At 33.2% G+C, this 6,000-nt stretch overlaps 1 protein-coding gene across 1 annotated transcript in view; it reads right to left on the bottom strand.

Moving 5' to 3' along the window:
* Positions 1-1,335: 1,335 nt before the first annotated feature.
* Positions 1,336-6,000, bottom strand: part of MTHFD1L (methylenetetrahydrofolate dehydrogenase (NADP+ dependent) 1 like) — a 203,085-nt gene continuing 198,420 nt past the window's right edge. Inside the window, exon 28 of the mRNA XM_051997936.1 lies at positions 1,336-1,623. The gene's annotated coding sequence lies outside the window, so the exon portion shown is untranslated. The remainder of the gene's footprint in view (positions 1,624-6,000) is intronic.

The following is a 6,000-nucleotide window of genomic DNA, read 5'->3' as shown; positions in this document are numbered from 1 at the left end:
AACCCTATTTCTTTATACATTGTCAGGCTCTTTTTCCTCTCTAATTTCTCATCATAAACAGTTTAAGACTGGTTTTTCTGTTGTTTAGAATTGACTGTCTTTTGAACTCAGAGTTCTAACCATAGGAATTTGGGGGGGAAACTTTTTTTTTTTTAAAAAAAGAAGACTGGTTTGTTAAATGTTTAGTGCTTTGGAACAATTTATGCAAAGATATACAAAGAAACATTATGGGCTAAGGAAAGAATGATCAGGGTCACTAAAGGTCTGTCAGTAAAGGAAAGATCTGCACTTGGAGCCTTTTTGGAGGATGTGCCTGGGGGAAAATGGGCTATTTGTACTGATTACTTAATTTAAGTTGTTAGAGGACAATGGCTTACTATAGTACTTTCCCCAAATCTCAGTTTTATTTAAATTTTGTATTCACGGTAGGAAAAAAGTAGAAAGGAAGTTAGAGTCAAACATTTTTGGGGAAGAGGGAAGGCTGAGGATAGGAGATAGTGATTCATCTCCTGAGAATTGAGAGGATGGGGAAAGCAGATACACATTTATCAGCTATCTAACCTTTAAAATGCACTCTCTTTTTGCCTTAGACTAAATTAAAAACTACTAAGATTTTTCATAAATGAATGGAGGCAATCAAAATAAATCTTTAGTGATCTAAATGTTTTTTAGTTTTGCCTTGAAAAAAGCACTGGCTATAAAATAAATTATGTTTGAAATACCTTAAAACTACTTAATCGTTCTCACAAGTGCCAAATGAGAAGTTGGGAGAAATGCAGAAAGATTTGTATGAACAGAGTAGAGTAAACAGAACTAAGAAAACACTAATGTTAATAAACATAATGATAAAAACAGGGCAAAAGCTATGCATTTAAAATGACCAATTGTGATTTTGGACAAGAGGAAAAGTACCTTTCTTCTTTCCTTGGAAAAGTTGGTGCCCATGTATTGTCAAGTAGCAGGTTGTTGTTTTGCTTAAATGTTTTTCTTTTTGCTCCAAGTTTCATTTGGGATGTAGATAAGGGAAGGAGAAAGTATATATAGAAATGGTTGTAATATAAAAAGATTTTTAAAAATATTCTATAATAATAAGGATTTCAGAAATAGCTAGAAACAAATTTGCATTTACTTTGGTCAGCTCTTCAAACTCCTTAAAAAATAGAAGTCCCCAAGAAATGAGTATGTGTGTAGGTGTTTCTATATAGCTTTGAATGACCCATATAATTTGCTGCTTCTAAAAAGTAGAATTTTTACCTAGCATTACAATTTTGTTTGAGTCATTTATTTTCAGTTCAAAGACAGTATGAAAACAGCCATAGAAGAAAATGCTACATATTTGCATTGACACCCTTTAATCTTTTAGTTTTTATAAAACAAATATTCTTAAAAGTAAGCAAAAGTAAAATGTTAATTTTAAAGAAACAGAAAATAAATTAATTTCTCTTCTGTCCAGCTTAGTATAAGTTTCTCTGTTCTGTGTTCCAAATGAGACATCTTGAATGGAGAAGAAATCTTTGGCCTATTCATCGCAGCTTGGGTACTATGTAACAGACAAAATCCTGCAAAATTCACTTATCCTTCTGGACTGCTGTGAAAAAAGAAGCAGTGGCTGGTTTCAGAAATCTGGAAAAAAAAAAAAGTTTAGTGTATGAGTGATCCCCCCCCCCCATTGGTGTCCAACAATTAATACATAATTTGACAAATGGCATAATAAAATAAAACAAGTAAATGCAACTTTTGAAAAGTTTAGGATGGGATGAAGATACCCAATTTTTCTGTTTCTGTGGTATAAAAACTCCTGAAAAATACAATGTAGCCAGGAGACAGGATAGATTATCTAACGTGTACTCTGAGTTTAACAAATGATTTATGGTGGGACCTAAAGTTCCATGCCTTCTAAATCTGCCTTCTGTCTCCTGGAGTTAGTTCAGTACAAACTGAACTTGCATGACTCCAGAATGACACAGCTCCTTTTCTTTGGATAAGCTTTTTTTCCTTTTATAATGACACTAGCAGATATGGATGATACATATGAGCTAATATAGTAGGAGGAAGGATTGGTAATTGTACAGTTTCAAACTTGCAAATTTTTAATGATCAAAGGTAATCTCTTTTTAAAAAATGTAGCTCATAGTATTTAGACTTTAATCTGAATTTATACCTGTGGGAATTTATCTACTGTGTCTGCAGTTCAATTCCACTGAAATATAAAGCTGAACTCCCACAGATTCCTAAACAGTCTGGAGCCAGAAAGGATCCTAGAGTAGCTTCAAAAGGGATGATACTGATGAAGAAAGGGAATTAGAAACTTCAAATATTATTCATTGCAATGTCAGGTTGTAATCAGGAAAGAAAATAATGCTGTGAGGTGATAACAATAAGTAGGAATCATAAGAAAACATTCTTCTTTGGTGTTTCAAAGGTTTGGTGTATATTCAGACTAGGATTCCAGTGAGAAGTTGGAGTTGGAAGTAGTAAGGTCACATGAACTGGTGAAAATCTGGGGTTGGAATAGACTAAACAAGCTTGCCCAGTGATGGGCAGGAAAGGACCATCTTTCTTTGTCACCTTTGATTCCTTATACCATATTTACATTTGCTCTATAACAAAATGCTGACTGCTTGTGGTCTCCTGTAAAAAGAAATACTATCAGAAGGATTGGCAAAGGTACCAAAACACCTTATCTCTGAGATAATGAATCAGGCCATTTATTCAGTAAAAGAATATGTGGCAAATAGAATGTATGATTTAGTTTATGAAAGGTTTTTTCTCCCCATTGGTGACTAGAAGTATGAAAAACTGAAAAATCGATTTAAAAAACCAGAATGAAAAAAAGTGATTGTAGTGCAAAAAGGAGTTGGGAGGCATTTTTTTTTTTTTTTTTTTTGGTTGAGGCAATTGGGATTAAGTGACTTGCCCAGGGTCACACAGCTAATAAGTGTTAAGTGTTTGAGGTCACATTTAAACTCAGGTCTTCCTGACTTCACAGTTGGTGCTCACATTATTAATATAATTTACTACTTTTTGGGTTCTTAGTATTCTAAACCATGGAGATAGCCAAAGTTTCTTCATCTTTGGTCTGTCTGATGAAGGTCTGAGAGATCATGAGGTTAACAGAAAATGCATAACTGTCCATTTTTCTGGTCATATGTCTCTATATATATATATATATATTGAAGGGGATGAAAAATGATTTAAGTCCAGGACATATGTTTCAATGGTAGTCAGTTTTCCAAGTTTTTGCCATAATATAGATGATTATATCTAATTGTTTTTCTTTTCTTTTTAAAATTTTTTTTCCAGTAATATTTAAAGTTCTTTGTAGATTGGAAACACTATATAAATGCTGCTATTATTAAGAACATGAGGTCTAGAGAAATCTATGTCTTAGGAGACTGCTGTAGCCATGCCAGTTTGAGCTAATATAAACTAGCCCCAGTAAATCAGGTACACAGCATCTCAGCAAACAATGGTTTTAAACTATAGTAGTAAGCAGAAATTATTTTGATGATAGAAAAGCAGAAAGATCTAATATGGAGACCAAAAGTCAAAATAACAAGAATTCATCAATGAATAGGAAAAATAAAATATTATAAATACCGGGGATTTATATAGTGCAAGGTTTTAAAAAAAAAATCTTAATATAAACTCAGTTCTTTGGCCCAGATAGTACTGCTGATGAGATTGTGATGGATTTTGAGGAAAAAGTCATTTTATAAGTGTGAGTTAAGTGTTAAATCATGGAATTTTTACTACTTTTTGGGTTCTTAATATTCTAAACCATGGAGACAGCCAAAGTTTCTTCATCTTTGGTCTGTCTGATGAAAATCTGAGAGATCATGAGGTTAACAGAAAATGTATAACTGTTCATTTTTCTGGTCATATATCTCAAACCTTTCTCTTAAATCCCAGTAGATCTGTATTATATGCATATTGCAGGTACAAAAAGTAAACACAAAAATAGATATACAGAATCTACATGATATCCCGGGCACAAAAGGAATTATGATTGTTAACTTTGTTTTTTATTTTTATTTGGCAATAATAACATTTCAATAGAGGTTAATTAATAATTAAGTAGCTAAAAATAATCACTGCTCTAAAAAGAAGGGAAGTATATTGAAAAGCTGTCCTTGATGGTGCAAAGATCTCTCATTCCTTCTGACATCTACTGGTTGTATGACTAGGAAGAAGTCACTTATTAACCTTTCAAAACTGCAGACAACTCTAAGTTGAACAAAGGAGATGAATTGCCAATCTGTCCTGGTGTGGGAGTTCTATACATAAGGATAAAGTCTGGTAACTTTTCTTCCAGAAAAGGGATGTTACACAAATTATAAATAAAAATGACCAACCTATTTTTAAATAAAAATATAAACTTGTAAAACCTTACACATATAGTGAGTGATTTTGTTTTCTTCAGTGAAATACATCAGACTCCAGTCTTGTTCAACTAAGTCACCCTCAATCCACCATTACACACAACCCTAATACCTACAAAATATAGGAAGGAAAGGAGAATGTGATTTGGGATCTGTCTCCTTTGGATAAATTGCATGTGCACTTAGTTTTAAGTGCTGACATCCAAAAGAATGAGTCATGCCCTCGTGCTAACAACAGTAAAAAGAACTGCAGGTGAGATTTTGGACAGAAGGAAAGCTTAGGTTCTGATTACTTCTCAGCATCTCAAGTTCATATTCTTTCTCAGGTATTCTCTTAGGAATGGGACTGGTAAGGGCTTGGATATGAAAGGGGAAAAGGTCATTATATTCAATAGAACAGACTCCCTGTATGCAGTGGATGTCACTAGCATACTCCCTAAGGAATGATAAGCTTAATTATATAAAGCTGAATATATGTAATTTTTTAGTTTGATTGTATTGACAATAAATTATGCGACCAAACATTTCCTTTTACTTTCAATAGCTTACCTAAGTTGATTAAGATCCTAACTTAAATGTTTTTGTGTACTGCATCCTTTGTTAGTCTTTTCTCTAGCAGGAGTTGGAGTGAACTCTAATAACACTAAGTAAATATGCTGGCTAGCCCATTCAACTAAAGAGTTACAGAAAGAATGTGTGCTTTGTAAAAAAAGGGCTTATCTGAGGAGACTGAATCCGTTTTTGGATTATTTGAGCTGGGTCAAATGATGAGTTCTGAATTACCATTCCCCAAGCCTACAAAAGTGCACAGAAGTTCACAAACAGGAAATAGAACATGGAAACAAAAAAACTAAAATCGAGCCAGAAGCTAAAAGTTATTTTGCCTTTTGCCCAACATTTTGGTAAAAGGTAGAATTTTATATAAATTTTGTCTTTTAATACCTAAACTTCTATTATATTGGATAAAATTATTGACCAGAAGAACCAAAAGGTGGGGTTTCTCCAAACAATATCAGTTTGCAGGGTGGATTAAGGATCAATTACATTTGTAACCAGAATTAAAAATGAGGGAACCATGTGAATAGATTTAGAAAGTTACTTCTGGACACAGAAATATCCCTGGTAAATGCAGGATTTTGGCGAATGATTAAATCTTTCTGACAAAAGTAAATGCCAGACAGTGTCCATGATGCTTTTAGTATACAGTACATAATCCAAGACACAATAGTTAAAAAAACAAAACAAAACACTTAAAAAGATGAATAATATATAAAGAAAATGACAAAGAAAGACTAATGGATTTGATATGTATAAAGAAGTTAGTACAAGGGTTCATTTTAGTTTAAGAAGATTGTGATTTTTTCTAACTAGAGTCTAAGAAACTTCACAGTGACTAAACTTTGTTCAATTGTTTTTAATCATGTCCAACTCTTTGTAACCTATTTAGGTTTTTCTTGCTAAATCTTGGAATGATTTGCTTTTTCTTCCTCCAGACTAAATCAGGCAGCTAGGTGGTGCAGTGGATACAGCTCCAGATGTGCAGTCAGGGAGACTTTGGTCTGTGTTCAAATCTGATCTCAGACAATTATTAGCTGTGTGATCCTAGGCAAGTCACTTA

The sequence above is a fragment of the Antechinus flavipes genome, chromosome 4 (assembly GCF_016432865.1).
Source record: "Antechinus flavipes isolate AdamAnt ecotype Samford, QLD, Australia chromosome 4, AdamAnt_v2, whole genome shotgun sequence".
NCBI classification, from domain to species: Eukaryota; Metazoa; Chordata; class Mammalia; order Dasyuromorphia; family Dasyuridae; genus Antechinus; species Antechinus flavipes.
This window is presented reverse-complemented; position numbering and strand designations above follow the sequence as displayed.